The sequence below is a fragment of the Mercenaria mercenaria genome, unplaced genomic scaffold (assembly GCF_021730395.1).
Source record: "Mercenaria mercenaria strain notata unplaced genomic scaffold, MADL_Memer_1 contig_2218, whole genome shotgun sequence".
Classification (NCBI taxonomy): Eukaryota; Metazoa; Mollusca; class Bivalvia; order Venerida; family Veneridae; genus Mercenaria; species Mercenaria mercenaria.
The window spans coordinates 1-26,670 of NW_026460263.1; the positions used below are offsets into that span (position 1 = coordinate 1).

Here is a 26,670-nt window from a genome sequence, read left to right on the forward strand (position 1 = left end):
ATTCTGAAATACAATAAAAAAGAACTCACAAGACTTAAATAACTTTATAAATTCTGGAAGTTGTACAATAATAGTACAGAAAATTTACAAGTACTGAACTACTTGTGCAATTAAAATCAGTGATGGATGTAAGCAGCGTTGCATTTTTCACTAATGCTCAAGGTTAGACTAAAAAAATCTTCAGTCACTGCGTTACTGTTAAGAACATGCACAGCTTTTCATTATTTATCATTCTCTGTTATCCATGAATTGTATTACACTTGAAAAGAAGACGGTAGCAGCGTTCCATAGAAAGAAAATCGAGCAGAGTCACGTCATGCCAAACGACATTTTTTCACTTGAACTGCTTACATTATTTTTCCGGGTAAAACAGCTATTTTTGGGAATAATAAGTTTGGATACAATGGAAAAACATGATCTGTAAGTATAAAGATACTGAAAATAAATAAACTTACCAGTAGACGTGACATTTTTGCAAAAATGTTGCTAGTTGTTCAAGCGTGAACTTCCGGTCACTGATTTGCATACGGTACTCGCATATAGGGGGCGCAAACGTTGGGAAATTCCGCGAAAAGGGATTACGCCGATAATATGGTTGCGCCGATAATATGGAGTTCGAGTACTTCTGGGAGACATTTTCTATTCATAGAACATAAAGTCCTTTTTAGTCTGACAGTCTTAAAATAGATTTATAATGATCGTTTCTATTTATAACATTGTGAAGTCATTCTTAAAATAGAAAGATGATGTCACTCTAAAAATAGAATTCAATATGGCCGCCGCGCATGACGTCATTCTCACACATGCGCAGTCGTGGCGCCAAAGAGACCCCTATACTACTCCTATGTTTCTAATATTAGGAAACAATATTATGTATGGAATATGTTTCTATTACGTGTCTATGAATACAAGGATAACATTTTTACACACATCTCGAATATTTGTAAAGGATAGTGTTTCTATCTAGCCAAGTTGCTAAATAAATCAACCTTTTTAGAGCATCAGCCTCCGTATAACAGATATACTTTGTTTTCCCGCGGTTTTTCAAGAGGATGCACTTTAATCGAAATCCGGGTGCCCAACTACTCACCAAACAATCGAAATATTTCTAAAACGTAAAATTTGTAATAAAGTTAGATAAAATAATGTTTACTCGAACATGATGTTATAATTACATAAAGGCTTTCTAAATTTTTAAAAGTTGTATTAGCACTTTTTTCCGAGTTATGTGTTATGTTAAAATGAATATTTCTCATTTTCACCTACGTTTTACTTTTTTCGTACTGTGCCGAGGTTGGCCAGGTTCTGTTTACACCAGTATTATTTTCTGAATACTTGTTGTCATTCGAATCTGCTTCATTAAGAAGACACCTATATTAACTAATAAGATATTTATGGCATATATTTATAATGTAGGCCTATATTTGTTTGACTCAGTGCTATTAAATGCATAAAATTCTTTATGTAACAATTTTTACGCATAGATAATATGTCACGGACATAGCGGCCTGTGACTGAATTCTATAAAGGTACTTATTAAAATTAAAAAGGTTGAGATAATTCAAATAAAGGATTTTCACTTGATTCTGTCGTTTTTTCGTTATTTATTTTTGCAAATGTTAACAATGTAATGCGCATCGATGCATGAGTGTCCATGTATTATTATTAACTTGCGAGATAAATCATTTCACTTGAATGAAATCATTAATACTTGTAAAGGCCTCTTTTGATTAAATTCTACTTAAAATAGGTTAAAAATGAGTTTGTCTTGATCACGAGGATCAGAAAATCCATTTATTTACGCATTTTTATCTGGGGTAGGTGTAGAGTAATGTAATTCAGCGCAAAGGGTAATGGGGTGTTGATTTTGTCGCACTCTCATATATTAGATATAATCTAAACATTAAAATCTGAGTTCTACACAAAAATTATTTCGCTAATATAATAGAGTTTTAAAGGCTATTTTGATTTAATTTTACTAGGAAAAATAAAATAGTAGAGTTTATCCTAAAAGGAGATACATGAAAAAAAATACTCAATTGCGCTATCTTGTGATTTGGGGTTAGGGGTAGCGTAACGTAATTTAACGCGAAAATGAATTCGGTGACCCAATCATTTTATTCCTTCAATTGACAGAAAATAAAGTTTTCATCATCATGTTAGTTTTTTGCCAAATTCTATCGTTTCGGTTTTACGTGAGACAAGATTAACGCAAACATTTTATTCAAAACTAAACGTCCTAATTTGTCGCTCTGGCGTCACTTTAATGTCGACTTCAACGTTTAAATAATCTCCATAAATTATACACCATTTCAAAGACATTTTTAAATGAAAATATGATGAGAAACAAGCAAATCGATACTTGACTGACCAGAACGATTTACGAAAACAGTCTGACGGACGTGAAATCATGGTTCGTCAAAAATGGACGTCAATGGTCGTGTCTGAAGGTTTGTAGAAAAAAAGTTACAGAAATATCAAAAATGCAAAATACGCATTCTATGAGGAATATGCTGAATTTTACATTAAACAAAATTTCGAAACGGAACCAAACAACTTCAAATTAGGCGCATTCAACCTTAAAAGCTTTATATATGGGAAAAGTGTGTATCTAACCAGCGCATAGAACCTAGGTGGAGAATATTGCGTAGACAAGGTGTTCACTGGTGGATTTCGTATTTTAAGGACATGGTGGATGCGAATGTTCTTGATATAACAAACAGGGTTTCACATTGAATGTTTGAGATAAATCTATTGCTTCATGGATTTAATCCAAGTAGAACTCGATATGATTGCACAACATGGAATGTCCATTATTTGAGCTCAGAAGCATTCTGATAATCCATGTGGAATGCCAGATGTTATGTTCTTTGTACCTGAAATATATGGCGAACACGACTTTGGTCATAACGTTAAGGATATCGAGATATTCATGGAGTTGTATGGAAAACAAAAGCAGCAATATTCAGACATAAACAAAAGAACTGTTTCAGCTGTTGTCTCTGGACCATGTAAGACCTACGGATGTAGAAGAAGCTTCAGCTTTGTATACATCACAAGCGCAACACTTGTTAGATAAATATTTATAAACATATATCTAACAGTTTGTATTTCATATGAATTTAGCTAATATCATAGATGAACGGTAAAGTAAGCCAGTCGTTAAATTGTTTGATCGTTAGTTAAACTGGCGGCAAGTTCATATTTTTGGACAGTTTTAACAATTTGTTTATTGACTGAAATCAAATTATTCTAAAACTGTTAAGTGTTAAGCGTTACATATAAGGCGTACATAAGCTGTACTCTGGCGTATTATTTCGGTTCATATTATCATATCATTTACCCTCGATTTGCTCATGTAACGCTGAAATAATTACGTACATGTATTTCTTTCCTGACATTTAATGACATTTTGCATACTGGTAATTACATATGTTAATGGATGATACACTTGTGTATAAGATCAGTATTTAAACAAGAGCCATGTTAGACATGGCCAATCCCTCGCCGTGAAACGTGAATTCAAGCCTAAACTTGCTTCTAATATACTCTGTCAGTGTATGAAAATGGTTATTTGAAAATGATTATTAAAATGGGTTTTTTTGTATGTAGTTTCAGGAACTGGACATTGTAAGGGCCGTACAAGGACCGATTGCTCACAACTTGGAACTTAGAAGTTAGAACTTACAATTTACAATGTAGAACTAACAACTTGGAACTTAGAAGTTACAACTTAGAACATCATTTTAGAGCTTGGAAATTTTATATAATAGATGTATAATTTGTAACACAATCATTAGCTATAGTCTTATTAATTCGTACGTCTCCCATCCTCTCTCCACTTATAATACCATTACTTAAGTATCACAAAATAATAATCCATAAACTATTTGAAATTGCAAGATTTAATATTTTAAACTTTAGTGTGAACTAGTTCTCAAACTGCTCTGTTAGTGTAAATGCGGAAGAAGACCTTGCAAGTCGTATACAAATATGTTAAAACTTATAGACGAAATGGACAACAATGAAAATTGACTAACATTACCTTAGAAGTGCTAGTGGTCGTTCTATAAATAGTATTTGGGAAATTGTTCTACAGGAAAAAATCAATGCCTTAAGCTCAGTTTTCCTTTCTCGTGGAGTCTTAAAAAATGTATCAGTCAGTAACCATAATCAATTGTGCAAGCGCATGTACACTTCTGAACATAATGGTTTGTGTTGGTCTAACATACTGCCTTTAAAGGTGTGCCAAAATTATCAAACTTGGGACATGCAGTATAATTCTATTACTACGTGAATATGTTTGGTTGATTTACACAGTGAACGAAAAGGTTGTTCTCTTAGACGCATCTTTGCAATTAAATGGTCTGTGAGGAGTGAAAAGATATTCGGCAAAGAGTTAAGGTTGTTAGTATAATGAAGCAACAAATATTCTTTAAATTATTAAAGTGGTATTATGCGTATTTTACTGTACTTAGTGTAGTTTGGGTAACAGTTTGAAAAGTGAATTTTACGTTGTTGTGCATTTAATGTGTTAAGTGAACGATAATGCCGTATGAATATTTGAGGCTGGTGCTTCTGAAATAAAGAAATCGGACTAATAAGGAATAGTTCCTTTCTTGACAGTAATCTCCCTTATATTGTTGATGTTGGTTGATATTTTGGCAGTGAAAGGGAAATAACTTATGTATGCAATATGCTTTCCTTAAAAAGTCAAAATAAGAAAAGTAGTATTTGGAAAATTACCATTTTGTACAAGTACAAGGGAAAGTTTGGTGTTATGAGTTAAAACCTATTATTTCCTCAAACCTTATTTTACAAACACATCTATTTTAGCTGGACTTTCACACGAACAAGAGATCTCAGAGGGATCTTGGCGCCAACCACAAAATCCGAATACAGGTTCTATGGTTCTCTAGTAATTGAGCGGAATCAATTTTAAATGTTCATGTCCCTGTGACCTTGACCTTGACCCAGTAACCCTAAACTCCATAGGGGTCATCTACACATCAAAACCAATAAACCTATGAAGATTAAAGGTCCTAGTGAAATAATTCTCCTGTTATTGCGCGGAAAAATGTTTCAATGTTAAGGTCCCTGTGACCTTGACCTTTGACCTAGTGACCACTTGAAATCAATCTACACATTAAGACTAACATGCTTGTAAATTTTCAAGGTCCTATGTGAAATAGGTCTGGCGTTACTGAGTAAAAACATTTTCAATGTATAACATGTCTGCTTTACATAAACGTAACTGGCTAAATGCTAAAAGGTCAACATTTTCCCCATCTTTTTCAGTTCATAATGTCATGTGACTAAAAACACATTCAACCAAAAAAAAAAAAAAGAAAAAAAAAACACAAGAAGGGTCTACTCAGCATATTTCAGTTAAAAACAGACAAGGAGTAATTATTGTCCTCAACAGGTAAACCTTGAACAGTATAAATCAATACTAAATTTGAGTTGTCTCCCACTAACAAAAATCTGTTAAATTCAAAACTGTTACAATTTCAATGTCCAGGTCACAGCGATCTTGACTTTTGACTCACTGACCCTAAAATCATGAAGTCCTAGGTAAAATGGCTCTCCACGTTTTTAGTGGAAACCATTTTTAATGTCAAGAATAATATGAACTTGGTCTTTGACGTAGTGACCCCGTTTTAACTTAGCCAACTAGGATTCTGGCCAAGTTTAATTCAGATCCGCCCAGTTAAGTAGTATCTGACAAGAAATAGATCTAGTAGTGACCATTTACCTAAATCATCTTGTATCATCTTTAGTATTAATCACCATTAACCTAGATTATCTGTAATAAAAGAACTAACTAGTGGAGATATTACAACCAAGGAATCAAAATATATAAATAACAACTTTTAACTTTATCAAACACAGAAATCGAAGTTGTACAAGTAATGATATATGTCTCCTATGAAATTAAATGGTCAAGCATCTTCTGAGTAAATGGTTAGTTTTAAGCAAAATTAACATTATAAAAACAATAACCTGTTAAATCAAAAGGCATAATAACTGCAGATTAATATTCATACCAACTAATGAAAATGTGCATACATTACATACATATTGTCATGTGATATTAAGATAACTCATAGTCATTTAGATAACTTGGAGGTTTTCGAGCCCTTTGTGGCCTTTCGTTTGTATTACTGTGGTAAGAGAGTTCAACATTAGAATCACTACAATTTGATCAGACTCATCAACAATTTCCGTAGACAAATTCAACAAATCACTTTCATTTTATACAGGATCATTTGTGGTTCATATGCCGGACAAGAAAGAGTGTCTGGAATGTTAATAATTGGTGATACCGTGCCTTCAGGTTCATTAAGATCATCATTACTTTCATATTTTACTTGATTAGGTATACACTCACTAAACTGACTTGGAACTCTGTAACACTCGCTAAGTTTTATTTTATACGATGTTGCTCTTAACTGTGATCCAGAAAATTTCTTAACGTAACACCATGGATTTTCAATAGAGACGATTAGATATCTGTCCCGACCCTTAAGCTTGTTTTTCTCAGAAACAAGGTAAACAATATCGCCCACTGATAACTCTTGACATGTCGAAGGCTTATCTCCCTTCATTTTTCACTGTAGGGATGAATATGGAGACGGTTTTCATGCCGACTTAAAATAACATCTCTATCAGATATTGGTAACTGTTCATTTGTAAACTGGTTTCGTTGAGTCCACAGTTCACGTAATGATAAACCACAATTACTAATGCGCGAATTCAGTCTTGCAATAACAATTGAAAGTCCCAATTCTGTAACGGGACCACCAGACGGATCATGACGGAGTAGTTCATTTTCAAATTCAAGAATTGCCTTTTCTGCTACAGGATTCTTATTAGCATTTTTCACACAACCAATTTCAAGCACAATTCTGAGAGATTTGAGTGTTTCGTCGTCTCGCAAAGCTACAAACACTGGAGCTGCGTCATATCGGATAACAGCATATGGACCCTCAAGTGGATGTAACCCGAGGATTAGTTTCAACAAAGCATTTCGGAGTGTATCATGGTTTTCATTTTCCATTATACAAGCTGCGGTATAAGAGCTCGCAGTTTCACGAAGCACAAGTATCAGTTGTTCCGTTTAAAAACATTAGCCGCGAAAGAAATTCCAACAACTTCTGGTGGAGGTGTCGTTGACTGTTCATTCAGGGTAGCTGGATACTTCTGCAATGATGCACAGGTATGACACGATTCACAGACGCGATAAATGACTTTATTCATGTCCAGAGCATAAAAGTGCCTTTTCATTACAAGTTGCATTTGATGCTTGGTTGGATGATTAAGATTTAGATGAAGTGCTGTCACAAGTCCATCAATGACTGAGCGCGGTACAACTACGGTGTAAGGTGTATGGTGTAAGCGGATCATTTTTCGGTACCACCAACAGATTATCCTTTGCGATTGAGACCAAATTAAGATAACGTTTAACGTCTTTAATATTAGTCAGTTATTTCGAAGGACGAGTGCCTTATTTAGGATGAGCATGAGTCCTGCGAAGATCCGGGCATTCAGACTGGATATCTGACCATGCAGAAAGCGTAGTTAACGGTAAATTGGACAAATTATTCAAAATGTCATTCACCTGAACCGATCTGACAACATAATCTTCTGTTTCAATTATAAAAGAGCAGATCTGACAGTGCGGTTTTCTGCAGTCTGGGGTATTGCGTCCTGCGAAGTCTGATGGTATGTTTGCGGATCCTGCTAAATGCCTAATGTTAAGACTGTACCGGCTACCTAATGACAAAAACGATGTCAATCTAGGGTTGGCAGAAAACTCTCCACGGAAGAGTTTCTCAACAGCCTGTACGCATGGCTTGCTATCTGTCAAAATACATGACCTATGTTTAGACTGAACAATATATAGACTGAAATGTTTTATTGCAGCGGCAATTGCAAGCGCTTCAATTTCGCAAGGGAGCCACGTAACTTAGTGCTTTCTTAACTTAGCGCTAAAGAAGCCGGCTAGTGAGAAAGTTGTCGTTTCTTGTCACATAAAGAGTTACCCCTATGCCACGTCTGACAACAGATCCATCCGTAACCTCATTGGTCTGAAGCCCTAGGAAGTATGATAGCCTTATGCGTCATTATATGTTTTTGAGCGGTCGCAAACTGTACATTTAAGTCATCAGTCCACTCAAGCTTTTCCTGTGAAGGCCGGCCTGCAATTGTATCGTCAAGTGGGACAAGTATAGAGGAGCAATTAGGTATAACTCTTGCAAGCACTTTGTAAGCACCTATGCATGACCTCAGGCCACGTACTGTTGTAGGAGGTGGCAAGAGGACAGTACAGAAATACGGTGGGCATTGCAATGATGATACCATTTGACCATGTCCAACCTAGAATCGATGTTGAAGTAGGAGCGACAACAGTTTTGGAAGGTGACAATCTCAAACTGGACGTGTGAAGGGCTGCAAGGACACGTTTCCAATTTGTGTACAACTCATCGGGTCTGTTACCACCACAATATATGTCATCAGCCAACTTAGCAACAATGCCATCCTGAAGGCAGTCACCCAGAACTTGACACGTGAGTTCTTCTTATGCTGCCTCAGGCCCTGGCATACCCATAGCAGTGCGAGTATAGACCCTTGCGCCTTCAAATGGTGTAGCAACACCACAGTACTTCATAGAATCCTTGAAAAGTGGAATTTGGTAGAAAGCACTTTAAGATCAGTTTTAATAATGTACTTCCAAGGAGAAAAAATGCGAAGAGTAAAATCTACATCAGGCATAAGGGATGGTTTGGGCTTACTGTACCGGCCGACATCGGCAAAATCTGTAACTAATCTGTAACCGCCCTGGGGTTTTTAACCAAAAAAGTTGAGTTAAGATATTCAAGTAAGAAAGTACAATGCTTACAATTTTTAAATATGTAAAAAAAGGAACAAGTGTAAAATGCAATCCGTATCGCATACACAAGGTTTTATATTGATTTCACCAGGTGACCTATTTGTTGACCCGTGCTGACTCATATTCGAACTTGACACAGATTTCATCAAGACAAACATTCTGATTGAATTTCAGGAAGATCCAGTGTAAAATGTAGCCACTACTGCATATACAAGGTTTTCTTTGATTTCACCGATTGTCCTTGTTTCTGACCCCAGATGACCTATAGTTCAACTTAACCTAGATTTCATCAAGACAAACATTATGACCAAATTTCATGAACCTCAAAAGCTTATTGAAAATTGCAGGGCCACCAAAGGAACATATCTGTGAAGGTTGGTGTAAATCTGTCAAGTGGTTTTGATGAAGGTTTTTGAAGTTTACAATACAGCCATATAGACAAAATAAGCCCCGCGCCCTGGTGGCCATGTTTTTTACCGAAATAGAATTGCTTGGGATATTTTTGTAGAGTCACCCAAAGATCATTTTACAAAATAATCCTGAGACCTCGCCGATAGTTTCTGAGAAGATCAATTTTAAAGAAGTTCCTTTCTGTTGCCAAGGTAACCAAGTTCAGCATGGGTTTCAATTCTTCGGGAAATTTTGAAAGAAGGCCACCGAAAGAACATTACTTTGAAGTTTGGTGTAAATCAGCCAAGTGGTTTTGAAGAAGTTTTTTGAAGTTTGCTATAGAGACATATAGGAAAAATAAGCCCAGCCCCCTGGCGGCCATGCTTTTGTCGAAATGGAATGGCTTGGGCAATTTTTGTAGAGAGTCATCCAAAGATCATTCCTACAAATTATTTTCAAATCAAGCTGACAGTTTCCTAGAAGAAGGTATTTAAAGATTTTCCTTTAGGTTGCTATCGCAACCAAAGTTCTAAATTGATTTCAATTCTTTGGGCAATTTTGAAAGGGGGCCACCCAAGGATCATTCTTGTGAAGTTTGGGGTAAATTTGCCCAGTGATTTTGAAGAAGAAGATATTTTGTCGGAAGACTGACATGGAGTGGTCACAAAAGCTCACCTTCAGCTTTTGGCTCAAGTGAGCTAAAAATCACATACAATTTCAATCAACAATGAGACATCATTAAATCTAACATGCGACTAAGCTCATTTGAGCTTATACAACTGGGTTATATCTGCAATTCTTAAATAAATTCAACAGCTGCCGGGCGCTCTGCACTGTTGTAATTCAGGTCACGACTATTCTTGGAATAGCCTGATCTCCCAACAATATTCTGAGACTGTATGGTGTTTCCTTCTTTTCTATTGGTTTTGCGATTTCCTTCAGAGAATCTCCCTCTAGAGGCCATACTTTCTCTTCTGAAAATACCTCCGATATGTAGCATGACAAGCTCCAAACATCAGTGATTTTACAAGCAGGTGAGTGGTTCAAAATAATTTCAGGTGCTTGAAAGGCAGGTATTCCGGGCTGAAGTTCGTTTTGAATTGCGAATGTTGTCAGTGTACTGTTTAATGCATTTGATCTTGAAAGATAGTTTCACAACATCAGCATTCTCTAAAATGTTTTCTGGCTCGATTTTGCGTTTTAAATTTTTGTTGGATGAATATTCTGCTGGAAATATTTTTGCGATTCTACCGAAGGACCGCAAAAACGCAGAAATATTACCCCCGCAGAAATAACCCGCTATACGGTATTTAAGTATAAGGCAGACTGGTATCTGTTTGAGTATGAGGCAGACTGGTATCTGTTTGTGTATGAGGCAGACTGGCACATGTCCGTGTCTGACGCAGACTGGTTTATGTCTGAGTATGAGGCAGACCGGTACATGTATCTGTCTGAGTATGTAGCAGATTGGTAATGTATCTATTTGAGTATAAGGCAGACTGGTATATGTCTGTGTATGGGTCAGACTGGTATCTGTTTGAGTATGAGGCAGATTGGTACATGTATCTGTTTGAGTACGAGGCAGAGTGGTATATGTCCGTTTCTGAGGCAGACTGGTTTATGTCTGAGTATGAGGCAGACTGGTACAAGTATCTGTTTGAGTATATGGCAGATTGGTAATGTATCTGTTTGACTATGAGGCAGACTGGTATATGTCTGTGTATGGGTCAGACTGGTATCTGTTAGAGTATGAGGCAGATTGGTATATATATCTGTTTGAATATGAGGCAGACTAGTATATGTCCGTGTCTGAGGCAGACTAGTTTAAGTCTGAGTATGAGGCAGACTGGTACAAGTATCTGTTTGAGTATATGGCAGATTGGTAATGTATCTGTTTGAGTTTGGGGCAGACTGGCATATGTCTGTGTCTGAGTCAGTTTGTTTCTTTGTTTTAGGTTTTACGCCGTTTTTCAACAGTATTTTAGTCGTGTTACGACTGGCAGTTAACTTAACCAGTGTCCTCTAGAGAGTTAACGATGTGTTTCTATTATTTGAAACAGTGACCTACCTTTTAAACCCAAACTGTTCAGTTTCAAAACAGGCCAAGGTTTCATAAAGACGATAATTCTGACCTTGTTTCATATAGTTCAGGTAGAAAATATTGCTTTTTGAATGTTAACAAGGTTTTTCTATAATTTTGCGTAGTGTCCTAGTTTTTGACCCTATGACCCAGTTTCAATTTTGGCAAATATTTTATAGAATTAAACATTCTGACCATATTTAATTTAGCTCTGGTGACAATATAGCATCTTTAGTTTTATTATGATTTCTGCTGTTATCGAATATAAAACAATCATCAAAACTTTAACACAATGCTATGAAGTCTCTGAAATACAGTGTCTTTAGATTTATTTAATGTATCAAGTGATTTAATTTTGCGTAATGCTATTAATGGTAATTCACTTCTGTCATTAAATGTTTTGCACTTGTATGGAACAACATAACGACATTCAGAATTTTCTGACGATCTCAAAAAAAATTCTGTAAGCAGTTCTGTTAAATATGTAGGTGCTCTGCCAATGTGACAGCTAACATAAAAGCAAGTACCTTAACCTCAATCCTTGCTATCACCGGCAAACAAAGTAAGTCATACATACTCGTTTGGAACTGTCAAATTTCCTACTGTTAAGGACAAATTTTGCACATAATTTCAGTGCCTGTTTTGGTTAAATATTTTCGGATGTTCTTAATTCGTAGGTATTTCAACATGACTGTATGACATTTGCAATTAACATGACCTTCAAAGTTCAAGGTTTGATCAAGATATCTAATTGTACTTTCACGTTTGATATCATCACTAGCTATGTTACTGTAAAAGTCTATTTTTTCGCGAGGTTTTTATTTTCGTGAAATTTTGCGAATGAACCGTCTCGAGAATTGATCTGTCTGGCTAAAATTGCTGTCTTAATATGTTTAAGAATTATATATATGTAAAAATTCGGAAATCGGAAATTCTCGAAAAAAAAAAAGACCCGCAAAATGTGAGACTTTTACAGTAATCGAATTCGTTCATTTCACACCTGCTACCAAACAAGATAAATTCAGTTTTTGAAAAAGTCATTTTAAGTTTGTTTCTATTCATCAAGATCATTGATTGTAACTGCGCACCGTTCCACCGCTTGTGATTCTACGGAAGCAGATATGGGACGAAAGCTTTTATTTGCTATATGACCATCAGCAAAACCGTAGACTGATATGGATTTATGAATGAGATCAAAAAGAGTTCGAGCATAGGTGAGAAAGAGCCGTGGACCAAGGCAACTGCTTTGGGGCACACTATATTCAAGCTGGCGGCCTGATTAATATACATTGTTGATATTAACGTTATAAGTACGAGACCGTAAGTAGGTGTCTACCAATTGAAGAGCTGTTTTACAGACACAATACTGTGCTTTTAGGACATTTAGCAGAATGTCGTGGTCGGCAGTATCAAATGCCACACTTAAGTCAATTGCAATAAGGACCGTTACTTCCTATTTCTCCTTACCACTTAGAAGATCATTAACTTACCGAAATAGCGCTGATTCACAGGAGTGATATTTCCAATATGCAGACTGGTTCTTAGGCAAAGTTACTCACAGCGCTATAGTTGGAAAGCTGTAGTTCAAGACCTGCTTGTTTTAGCAAAGGCAGTTCTATATTTTAATGTAGACTGTGTACTAGCTAAATCATTTTGGCTAATACTATTCTTTAAAGCCTACCTTAGATAGTAAATCTATTGTTTGTTAGATCTTACTAACAATACTAAAAAGCCTTTACTACTATTTTATTTTTACACGCTATACAAAATAACGAGAACCTACCTCGTACATAGCGAAGCTCATTTACACCAGGTTTCACCTGGAAATTCAGGAACGTACCCTGACAGAGCATTAACACAATAGTAGGCTTTAATAAAATCTTACGTGAATCCATTATGAATTATAAATGATAAAAGAATACAGATTCAGAAGATTCTACTAACGTAGGATTTAGATTTTATAGCAACCGAAGAAGACCTTCGGGTCGAAAGCGCTTTTTCATCAGGATATTGTTTTCTTAGTAAAATCTTCCAATCCTATACCAGTGTATCAATTATAAAACGATACAACTGCTCATAGTATGGAAAAATACGTCAGTAATTGACAAAAAAATACGAAATTAATTGACAACGCAAATACTGCAAATATCTAAATTACAATATATAAGAACGTGTCAGCGGTATGCATACATATAGGGATATATATTCTTAAAATACACGTTAAAGAATTTGGTGAGATTAAACCCACGAGGTTACCTCAAACTTAGCACGGGGCCCTCATAAGGCATTCTGAACCATCAACTGTGGTCGGACACCCGCAAACCCCCTTAACAGTTTGTTTGTATTTCACATGAAAAACACCTTGCTGTAATTAGTGATACTAGGGTGACGTTCGTCTACATAGGATTCCAGAATATACTTTGGCAAAATATCTAGCTCTGAAGACGGAGATTTTAGTTAACTAGTACGTTTTTTCCTTCATCTTGAGTCAATTCAGTAAAGTTATCTAAATTGTGTAAATCCCTTACTTGAGGTTGAAGTTTTGGTATTCGCGTAGAGATTGACGTATTTTTGAGATTTTTGCCATGGAAAGTCAGCAAAGTTATCGGCCAATGAATTTTTGTTTTGGAACTGCTTAAACGACAGCCCGTTTATTGACATTCTTACATTTAAACATGCATGTTTTTAACAATATACATCAAAACACAAATGAAGCATTACAAATTACAGTTCATACTTTTTAAAGAAAAAACAACAACAAAAAGCTATATTCATAATTCTTCTACTTAAGTTGTTTCTTTTTATGTCAGAAATGTCTAACAGTACATGTATTTTAGGAACGTATGCTTATACATTTTTATTTTCGAGAAACTTGGTAAGTATTAAAATATCGGTATATAAGATGTTCCACATGTTCAGATGTTTCATTCTTCTTCCCCTCAAACATATGATTTATATATACAGTATGAAATTGTGTTTAATTGTAGATTAATGTCATTATACTCATTAAGTTCTATTTTATAACCAATTATTACGCTTTTTAAATTTTTAAAAGATTTATTTATTCCACATTTTCTAAAAGTTGTGTCAATTTTAGACCAGAATGAATCTAAGTATTTGCAACTGAGGAAAAAATGGTCATAGTCTTCGAATTCGTTGCAAAACTTGCAACAAGGATTACTTTCAATGTTCGATTTAAACAAGGTGAATTAGTTGCGAGTATTCTGTGGCTTTATATTTGAATTGTTTTATTTTGTTGTCAACATTACATTTGTTCAAAATATAGTAAAATGAATTTCAGTTAATTTCACAGGACAGAATATCTTCCCAGTATTTATGTATATATGATTTTGTAAGTTTTGAAGAAACAAAGATATTATATATATCCTTGTTTGCTGTTTCTTCGAGAAGTTTGCCTTTGATACGAATGTCACGGTATAGGACTTGAATATTAAAACGGGGAGAAAATGTGTAGGTGGCCAGGTAGCTCAGACGGTAGAGCATCGGAACGGTATTCCGAGGCCCCGGGTTCGAGTCTCGGTCTGGATGCACATGTTTCTCACCCTGTGACATTTGGCGTCAACCATAGGACCGTGACTGAATATACTCCGAGATCATATTTACCTTGTTCTCTATCCCATTAGAAATTCGAGGACGAATTTCATATAGCGGGGGAGTATGTCACGGTATATGACCTGAATATTAAACGGGGAGAAAATGTATAGGTCAGACGGTAGAGCATCGGAACGGTATTCCGAGGCCCCGGGTTCGTGTCTCGGTCTGGCTGCACATTTTTCTCACCCTGTGACAAAAATATTCGCATAGCCATCTTTTGATTTTTCTAGGGAGAGGTAATCTATGCACACTAGTTCCACGGGACTTGAAGATGTGATTGGAACCATTTCTGCGGCTTTGGTAGGTAAAGTCTTTCTCCTTATACATAGCCCACAATGCTGTTTACTGTTCCTTATGTATTCACCCATGCCTGGCTAAAAGAATCGCTGTTTTGTCAAGGATAAAGTGCGGTCACGACCTTGATGGCCTAGATCGTCATGGTAAGCCTGGAAGATGATGTGACGTGCAAGTTCAGGTACTACAAGTTGATTGCATTCATAACCATTTACAATCTCTTTATGGAATAAAACCTAAAACATCATCTTTCATGACGCAGTTTGTGACGCACGGGATAATATCTTCTCAGCTCACTTTTGTCTGCACTCTGAGACTTGTCGCTTTGGCAGAATTTAATGGCCGACAACAAATCATCCTCTTTTGATTGAGCTTTGATCCAATATTGTTGTGTCAAAGCAGTACCTCCAAAAAATACAGGAGGAATATTTTCACATTGGGATAGTTCAATTCTGGTTGATGAAGATGGATCTTGGACCACTAAACTGTAAACCACTGGTGATTCGTCAGTAGATGTTTCGGTAGTTGATGAAACGGTTTTGAGGATGCCAAGAAATACAAGAACCTGTTCATCTCCTTCAATGTAAATGTATTGTCGTGATAGGCCATCAGCATCTGCATTTAGTTTTCCGCTTCTATAACGAATTTGGCATTTATAGTTTGCTAATTCTGCATCCATCTATGTCCGGTGGCATCAAGTTTAGCACTGGAGAAGACATACACCAATGGGTTATTGTCAGTTAACACGTCGAAAGTAGAACCATATAAATAGTCATGGAATTTGTCCACAACTGCCCATTTAAGTGCCAAATATTCCAGTTTATGAGCTGGATAGTAACGTTCCGATGGTTTTAAGCTTCTACTAGCATAAGCTATAACGCGATCGTATCCATCTTGTTCTTGGTAAAAGACTGCTCCAAGACCAGTTCCAGAAGCGTCCGTGTGAAGCTTGAACGGCTTACTGTAGTCAGCATATGCTAGTATAGGTGGATGTGTTATTGCGTCAATAAGATTGTCGAATGCTTGTTGTTGTGTTGGCCCCAAACAAACGGTGTTTTCTTCACTTTATGGCTTTTTGTCTGCTTCTTGCTCTTTTTGGTGGTAGAAGATCTGACTAGAAGATCGTTAAGAGGTCTTGCTTTGTTGGCATAGTTCTTGATGAATCGACGGTAACAGCCAGTAAAACAAAGGAAGGCCCTAACAACTTTGACTGATGATGGTATTGGCCACGACTTGACAGCAGTTATCAATTCAGGATCAGTCTAAATTCCGTTTTCAGACACAACATGACCTAAATATGTGACTTTTGATTGAAAAAAATCACATTTTGATGCCTTTAACTTCAGGTTGTGTACTTCTAGACTTCTAGAAGATTCATTTCACCCATGCAACGATCCATCACACGCTGGAAAGTCGCTGGTTCGTTGCTGAGTCCAAAAGGCATCCGGTTAAATTCGTAAAAGCCAAGTGTACCAACTTGAAATGCAGTTTTGCGTTTGTCCTTTTCACTTATTTCTATCTGCCAGTATCCACTTCTAAGATCCAATTTTGTGAAAAAGTTTGCGCCTGACAATAGATGGAGTGTGTCTTCAACGCGAGGAATGCCGTAAGTATCTTTCATTGTCAAACTATTGAGCTTGCTGTAATATAGGCAGAAGCGAATTGTGCTGTCTTTCTTGCAGACTACGACTATATTTGATGAATATGAACTTTCACTATTACGGATGGCTCCAGCTTCGAGCATTTCTTTCAAATGTTCTCGGACTTCTTGAAACAATGACGATGGTATGCGACGATGGGGTTCTTTAAATGTTTTTTCCGTTTCAAGTTTTATTTAATGTTTTGACAGATTACAGGAGCCTAAATCAGTGACGCTTTTCGAGAATATATGATCCCATTTACTTAAAAATATACCTACATTTTTATCAGATCTTCTGATAATTTTGATCCCTCTAACTTTATTCCATCTACTTGTTTAACATGTTTCATGTTTTCTTTTTCAGATGCTACTTGCTGGTGGACTTGAGATTTGACGGATGGCTGATGGGAGCTGACCTGAGAGCATCAACTTCGTGTAGTTCACAGACATTAGCTTTCTCTGGAATGGTTATAACTTTAGCTGACATATTAAATATTTCAACAGGAACCCTTGATGTTTTTCCTTGTTTGTTCAGCTTGACGACTCTGGGGCATACATTGACTTTACTAAAATATCCATTGTCTGATGGTTCTGTAACAACTGCTTCACATGATCTCATATTTCTCACATAACCTGACACTACAGTCGATTCTTATGGTTGTAAAGTGACTGATTTTGTAGTTCTACTGCTCTAGTTGTATAAATTGAAGTAAATGCATTGTTCCATGCTTCTGATATATCACTTTCATCTTTAAGTTCTAATCTGGCTTGTCTAATAACATTTGTGCCAATTACTAATGGAACTTTTCTGTTGTAATCAGTCATAGACACTACTAAAGCGGGAACATAAAATGCAGTGTCTGTTAGGCATGGTATTTTAAGGATAACATGGTGTAATTGGCCTAAATTTCACCAAAAGCGTACATACAACTTGATAATGTAAGCTTTAAAAATGTCAAACGATAGAAATAAGGTGCATATTAACAAGTTATATAGTGACAGAAGTTCTCAAAAAAATCCTTTAGATTACCTCCCCTGATAATTGTGTTTATTTTTCATGAGTTATCTCCCCTGAAAACTAGAAAAAAATGATTTTCTCCTTTTCCCTATGGAGAATTTTAGATTTCTTTTTGATATTTGTATCAGAATCTTAAAAAGGCAGCTTTTACCCCCAAAATGTTTAAAAACTAAAGGTTCAGATTTCTTTAATCAAAAAAATTTATATTTTTCCCCGTAGGCTTCAATTTTTAAATTAAATACCAATTATCTCTTCTCTCCTACCCCCCCCCCCCCAAACCCCAAAACAAAAAAAAAAAGGAAAAAATTTTGGAAAATTTCGGTGAAAAGTTTTAATTTTAAAGTTTTTTAAAGGGGCCCAAATTTTCATTTAAATTTTTTCCATCTATTTACAAGTTAGGGAAATAGGCTTTTACCCCCATGTTATCCTTAATATCTATTCAAAATTTTCCTCTGTGGGGAAAGTTTCTCTCGCTGCGGGTTTATTTCTAAATAAAAGGGTTTGTTATGGGCATGTTGAGGTAGAGGGTCAAACTGTTTGTAAATATTTTACTGCATTTTTAAAAAACCCATTGACCCCGGTTTTCAAAAAGTCCAATTTGTTCTTTTTCCCTTCAACTTCTATTTCGTTTTCATTACCCACTATTCTTTCAGATAAATCATTCTTAGGGCTTTGTTCATAAAAGTCTCCTTTTCTCCCCTTTGGCGACGAGAAAATCTACTCGTTTAAATGTTTCCCCTTTTTTTACCCGGTTTTTGTCTTTCTTTTTGGGTTTTTTTTTTTTTTGTTCGTTTTTTTTCGGGATTCTTTTCACTTTTGGTTGAATTTTGGTTTTATTTATATTTTGACGAGATGGACTTCAAATACCCTCTACCTCTTACCGTGTTCTAAAACCCCCTTTCCTCTGAATTTTGGTTAAACTTTTTAAAATGCGAGTAACCCTATTGTATCTTTTCTCAGCGTCCTCTGAATGTTAAACGTTTTTTTTCAATCATTTATTTCCCCTTTCCCAAAGGCTTTCATTTTCTAAAAGTAGAAGGTCAAATTTTTGGTCTTTTTTTTGAAGCCCCTTATTGGTTGGTATATTTCAGCTGTGTTGTTCTATCGTCTGTTATTTCACTTGGACTTGCTTCTTCCCTATTTTTTTCTCTGTATCTATTTCTTTTTCCCTCCAATCTTGCCTTTTCCCCTTTAAATTTTTTCGAAAGAATCGCTAGACTCTTAAGTCATCTTGTCGCATTCTTTGTCTTTCTGAAAATATCCCCTCCAAAAATTTCTTTTGTTTGCCCTCTTTTCTTTGGGTTCATCAACTTCTCCTTTATTTATGACTTGCAGAAACTGTTTCAATTCTGTTCCCCAATCTGTTCCAGTTTATTTTAAAGGACTGTTCTGCTGAAAGAAAAAATGAATAAGGGAATCTCCACTTTTTACATTTCCAGATACGGATTCTATTTTGCTTAGAATTTCTCTTGCAAAAGCACCAGGCTTTTTTAAAGGAAGTAAACCCCTTTTTGTTTTTTTTTCCTTTGGGGGGAAAATTTCCAAACTAAAAAGGGCTTTCAGGTAATCTGGGTTTTTAAACCCAATTTCAAAAAACAAAATTTCTTCCCAATTCCATTCCCCGAACTGATTGCCTTCAAATGATAGTAAGGTTTTTGGTTTTCCGAGAAAAATTTCTCAAATTTTGCTTTTTCGAAACTTTTGTTTTTTTCTTGGAATCTTTTTTCTTTTTCTCTTCTTTTTCATGTATTTTTTTTTGTATTACCCCTTCTTTTTGTTCCGTGCTTTCAAACTTTCCTTCATCGCTGATCTTCTAATTGTTTAAATCCCTTTTTTTGTAATTCTTCTCCCTTTTCATTTTTCTCCCCTATTTTTATCTTTCTTCTTATTTTGGTCTTTCAATACGAGCCATAATTTCTCTTTCTTCTTGTCTCTGTCTTTCTCTCTTCTTCTCCTGTTCTATCTGTTCTCTCTCTTTCTTTTCTTTATAGTTCTTCAATACTTGTCGTATTTTCTCTTCCCATTCCGTTTTTCCCTTCAATAAGATTCTATCTCTTTCTAACGTTTCTTCCCTTAACTGTCTATCTATTTCGTCTTTTTGTTTCTGTAACTCCTCTAATTTGTTCGGTTCTGTTTTTACTCTAACACTATGTTTTGTCCCGCTGTTCTGTTTCTCTAACAAGTCTCTATCTATTTCTTTTACTCGTTTGAAAACACTCTCATCTACTCTTTGTTTATGTTTTATGACTCGATAGCTGTGAACGTACGTTTGTAGTTATATCAGTCTTTATTTCTGTCTGAAACCTTTCAACATGTCCTCTTCCTTTATTCTCTTCTCCTCTTGTCAACTGTCTACTATTTACTTCCTTTAATTCTTTTCCTAACTCTTTCCATCTCTCCAACAGTTCAGCCTGTGTGTAATTCACTTTTGTTGCTTTCGAGTATTGATTTATTTCTATATCTTGTCTCTTTGCGGACATTTCTATCGCTATTTCTTCTTCTAGATTCGCAATATCTTCTTCTATTCTATCCTCTGTTGTTTTCTACTGTATCCTGTCTGTACATTGTCGTTTACAATATCTCTATCTATTACAGGATTTTCTGGTTTTTGAGTCATTCTATGGCTTATGCTGTTTGATACAGTTTCATTCGATACTTGATCTTTTTCAACATGTATGTTTGTTTCAGCTTCGGTATACTGATAATGGTTTTGTTCAGGGTATACTATGAAAGTATCTCCGTTTTCATTGGTAGATCTTTCTTTGTGTACAGTAAAGTCTCTTGAATCGGTATGTTTATCATTATCATTTACAAAACAATCCTCATGTCTGAAGGACTCTAACATTATATTAAGTCTTTCAATTTCGCCTGACAAATTGATTTCTTTCTGTGAGATTTCTACACCTGAAAGACTGTTCGCAATACTTGCTTCTTCGTATGTTGAGTTACAAAGTGCTTCTTCCTCTTCAAATCCTAACTCATCTAGAGTTACTTATTCATCCAAGGGTAAATCGTGTTCGTTCCAATACGCATATATACTTTCTATATCATTTGTGTTCATATCCTCTTTATCTTCTCTGTCGACTTGCAAGTCTCTCCTTCGTTGTATTAACAATTCTCTTTGCATATGTGGATTTTTCAACATCTCTTGTTTAAGCATTCTCTCTCTTTCCTTTACTTCTTCCTCCTTTTCAATGGCTTCTTCTAGAAGTGCTTGTTTCCTTCTTCTTTTTAAAGTAAGTCTGCGTAAATCATACGGTGAAATATATTCAGCCATCTCTTATATATTCTAAGTTCATAACAACCTTTCACAAAGTCACTTTAAATTTAACCAAACCAACCGATCACTATACTGTTATACACGTTTTCTTTATTACGCTTGTTTGTGTTCACTTTAGTTGCGACTGATTATGCAAAATATCACATCACAATCACTGTACTTTCATCACTTCACACAATATTCTGGTCAAAACTTGTTCATATACTACCCGGAACTATATTCAAATGTTTTATTGTACCACTAAGTGTCTAACTCCTTTACTGACTTATCAATTTTCAGCCTATTCTTCATATTATGTTTTCAACATATGTGACAGAGCATGAGATTTTGGGTCCAAATGCAATTTTGGTCAAAAATTGGGTTTTGGGCTAATCTGACAGACTGACCCGTCCTGAGTAAAAATCTTCAATTTGACAACAAAAATCAGTCGTTGTCATGGAGATATTACCACTTTTCGGACACCATGTTTTTGTCTAACTGTATCAAAATTGAGGCAGTATATCTTAATTATGACACCATATTTAAACAATATCAAGATAAAATACATGATAAAATAACAAAAGCAACATGCAATTAATGGAATGTATTTCTTTTTGTCTCTTTCTTTCATGTAGTACAAAAATATTTATGTTCTAAAAATCGTTTCTATAGCAACACTGTTGTTTAACCTCTTTTTTAACAGTCTCTTGATGAATCTACCAATAAATTACATAGAATGTGAAATAAATACACAATTAACTTTTTCTAGTGTGCTAACAGTTTACAGGCAACTGTTTTATGACCTTCTTTTGAACAAGATACAGAATTTATTTGATATCAAATTAGACAACATCCCAAAAACTAGGACATTGATCTTATTATTATAGACACCTTATCTATTTAAAAACAGTAAGAAAGAAAATCAGGCAAGAAGATATAATTATTAGACTGTTATTATCAACTGTGAGTTTGCTAAAATTTCAAAAGACTTAGATATACTTATCAGTGAATCATTACCATGGCAACAATGTGGTATTTTCTTACAAAAATACTAACATTTTTGGCAATTTCTTTGTAATAAATTGAATATTGGAAGTGTTTTTCCATATATTTACATCAAAAGCTGTCTGTTTTCTTATTTAAAAGTAAGAGAGTAGACATCAGTCCGTGAAAATTAATGTAATATGGTTTGAGAAATGCATAATTTTCAGATACACCTCTCTCAGTTACAACTATTGCCATTTTAAGGCAGGCTTGTGTAATAACATAGTGCTTTGTTGATGCAATTATAACATATTAAAATATATTCACTAACATAATACAGCTTAACATATATAACATATAAACAAGAAAGATGTTGTTTACATATGATGATATCCAAAATAATTTAAAAGTAAAATTAATGTTACCATGGCAACAATACACTATTTTCTTAAAATAGTAGTTTTTTGTAAATTTTCCAGAAAGAATCAGAACATTCATTTAGCATCTGTTCAGTATACATTTGTTTTACACCACAAATGGTCAATTATGATCATTTATAAAAAACAAACATCATTTTATGTAATATAACTTGTCTTTCAGAACTACATATTTTCCTGATATGCCTACCTGCATTACAGCTCTGCCATTTTATGGCAGATTTGTGTTATGACATGTTTTGTTGATGGTTACACACAAAAGATATTTTCTTGCAGAACATAGTCTGATTAGCAGAATATAAACAAGACACATGCTATTTACATAATCAAACAAATCTAAATTTAAGTCAAATTTGTGTTACCATGGCAACTCATAATGTTTTGCAAAAAAAATAGCTATTTCTGCAAAGGTCATGTCATGTAAAAATATCTTTTAACACAATTATAACCATGGATTAACATGATTAAGTCTTGAAATAAAATATATTATATTCAGCCAGTAACAAATATTTTCTGCTATATTAGTAGTTTTCTGCCATTTCTGGAAAAATCCTTCCTACACTCACACTGGCAAGGCAGTTTTTATTGTAAAAATGTTTCCTACAAAGGTTGTGCTTTAATGTCACACATGTTGTAGTTTTGAAACAACTAGGATTCATTCAACAGACATGTTTTAGTATTTCATGCATGCAGTTTTGGAAAATTTATAAGTTAAATTCTGTATTGTTAGAACAATTAGGATAGTGCTTCTCAAACAACTTCACAGCTGTCATGACATTAAAACACTACTTTTACCCAATATTTCTCATAGTTGACTAAGTTTTACTTTTTCTTGAAACACATTTGTAATTTGAACTAGAATTTTTAACTTTTTCTGGTCATGAGGGCAGGAAACATGACATTATTTGTACAATATGGTGTTATTTGCTCATATCAGTATATGTGACATGTACTCTATTCCACAGGCATGATTTCAGCTGGATGATCAGTAGAACATATTAAGTCCTTCTGTTTCATTCCCATTTGCATATTCATAGTTCTTTCATCACTGCAAAACAAAAATTCATCAACATTAGAACTTCATTTTAATAAGATTAGTATAAGGTTACAGAATATAAGACTGTAAAGCATCTTTTTAAGCTTTAAAAGAGAGTCTTTTTGTTAAAAGCTGACTGAAAGCAGATTTGATCAGTCAGCTTTTAACAAGTATAAACTCATCCAAGAATCTTACAGTATTCATGCAGAAAAAGCAGCTTTTCAGGAATACATAAACTAGCTAAGATTCCTACAGACTAGACATACAATTCATGCAATCAAACTTAATGTAAACACAAATACTGTAAAAATAATTTTGAAAATATGAAAAAATACATACATGATATATTCAATTATTGTATGTCATTACTTATTCACTTCTTAATATATTACACATATTTGTTGAATGGGTCTATAATCAAAATCATTTCTCTTAAAATGTTATGAATGAAATAGATCATTTATGTTTATGCTACTTTAATGTCTTTATCTTTCTTAGAATAGCAGTATTGTAACTGTAAAAATGTATGAAGAAATTTACAAACCCCCATAAAATCCAGCTTGTTGTGTATAGACCTTCCTGGAAAATCATTTCACTGTTTAAGGTCATTGCATCAAGCCAAACAATCCCCAGTGGTTGATCTGTAAAATGAAAAAAGAATACTGAAAAAGGCTGAAATGTGAGATAAAAATGCCCTGGGCAGTTAGCTCAGTACATATTTAGCACAAAGACTGCTATAAAAAGAGTAATAGGTTTGAATTCCTGCAAGGCTTTCAAAACAAAATGTATCTAAAGTTTATTTATTTTACTAAGCGGCTTTTGTAATTTTGTCTGGCACCAGAGTCAAAAGGTCTTCATGTAATTGTCTTGCATTTATACTGATTCTACTGAATACTTCTTGTAATTGTCTTGCATACAGATTCTACTGAATAACAGTCAAAACCGATTTAAAAAAAAAGTTAAATTCATGGCAGATTTAGTAAATAAAATATAGTCTACAATATATTGACACTTGTAAATAAAATGTGAACTGCGCTAAATCTACCTCGAATCTGTCATTAGTGTCAAATCCGGGCTTCTTTTGGAAAAGATATCGGACAAAACTGTCGATATGAACTCAAATAATATTTTTAACACTACATATCGCTTAAATACTTACTTACCTTGAGATTCACAAACTGTCATTCTGTATACAATCGAAATAAATCATCAAACAATTGGTTTTGGTAGTTTCATTTTCTCCGCGACCTTCGATGTTTACAAATGGTGTGTCGATTCAAAGGGCGATAAATTATCAATCATTTAAATTTTTTAAAGAAACGGAATTGCAAAACACGGAAATGTTTATAAATGTCACTTCATTTTTTTCTTGTGGCAAGGTAGAGTATTATTGAAAACAAGAAAAGCATTAATTGCCGCGAACACGTGGTAACGTCCACCATTTTTTTGTGACGTAACTTTAATCGATGTTTTCTTAAATGACGTAACGCCGAATTTGGACCCAAAATGTCATGGTGCGTCACATATATCTATATAGACTCCGGTATCTCCACTATTTGATATTTCACCTTTGTTCCTTTTTCAAAGTGACATATCAAAGTTTTCTCAGAACTTCATACAGCAACACTTATATGCTCACTTTGATCAATTCACTTTATCAAATATTTCTTTCAACTTTTCAGTTTACAATTCCTTTCATTTTACTTCAAAACAGCTGTTTTCAAGTATTCAACTGAAGTCTGTTTCATTTCAAAACCCTTTCAACATTTCATTCACTTTCAGGATTTTCAGTTTCAATGTTGTGGTTCGAGTATGAAATGTATACGTGAAAACCTTGTATATATGTATCAAGTGTAAATATCACAACTTTGATGATTGTTTATTTTTGAATTTTAAATATTGTGTGTTTTATGTGTTTTCTTTAGTGTACAGATATGTGTGTGGATGAATTGTAAAATAAAACTCCTGGGATCCTTACAATATGTCAAATATAACCCTATGAAAATATCAAATATCTTCATAGAAAAATATAAAAGTTATTTTTTAAATAATTAATACAGAAAATATACTTCTGTATATATTTAGTACAAAAAAGACAACAAAATATTTTCTCCGACTGAGATTCGAACGCGCGATCTCTCGCTTCGTAGTCCGACGCACTGAGCTATGCAGGCTGTGTTATATACAACCAAATCCTGACGTCCCTGTTTTTGAAGTGGAAGCAGAAGGTGTAATCTAGAGCAAAGTTGAAGCTTCTTCATAGAAACATGTTGCTTCTATTCATGTCTTTACCAGTTCCATTTGAAACATCAGAATACTTACCTGATGTTGATCTTTCTCACGACTCAGATCATGGAGAAGAAAGCCATGGATTTTCAACCGTTCAGCGGGACCTTGGCAGCAGCCGTGATGAAATTCCTATTCGTAGGCCGAAACAAACTCGTTGAAAACCGGAACGATATTCAGGACACGACTGGTGGAAACTAAACAGGTAGAACGACAGGCTTCTGACATTTAAATAGTATGCAGAGACAGTTCTAAATGTACAATCTTCTATCGTATTTTAACAAAAAGACATTTTGTTCAATGTTTTTAACAATCTGATATTCACCTATACAAATATTATTTAAATTTATCGTTTGGATGCGACGCGACATTGAGTTAGCTGTGCTTCAACTTGACTGTTACAAATGGTATTGGATAACATGCTATTATACCAGTATAAGAGTAACTTTATATAAGATACTTCTGTCGCAGTAATGAAGTTAGTTTTTAGTTCGTGTTACACACGCAGTCAAATGCATCAGTTCATCTCATTCATTCATTCACTCCATTCCATTTCATTCCATTTCATACCATTTATACAATATTATCAATTCATACTTAATCAAGTATGAATTCTGCTGTTTCAAATAAATGTTTAATCTTCATATCATTGTTTTGATTTTACTGTAAACAGTAAAATTTTGTCCTACTGTTTATGTTTAGGACTTATATGATATGCAGATCAGATTTCATTTAAGGT

The 26,670-nt window shown here is 34.6% G+C and overlaps 1 long non-coding RNA gene across 1 annotated transcript; it reads right to left on the bottom strand.

Moving 5' to 3' along the window:
* Window positions 1-19,823: 19,823 nt before the first annotated feature.
* Window positions 19,824-25,013, bottom strand: LOC128552265 (uncharacterized). The gene is made up of 3 exons (XR_008369026.1): window positions 24,809-25,013; window positions 24,190-24,286; window positions 19,824-23,657 (listed from the first exon to the last, which is right to left on the bottom strand). It is a non-coding gene; the product is annotated as an uncharacterized LOC128552265 (long non-coding RNA).
* Between the last annotated feature and the right edge of the window lie 1,657 nt (window positions 25,014-26,670).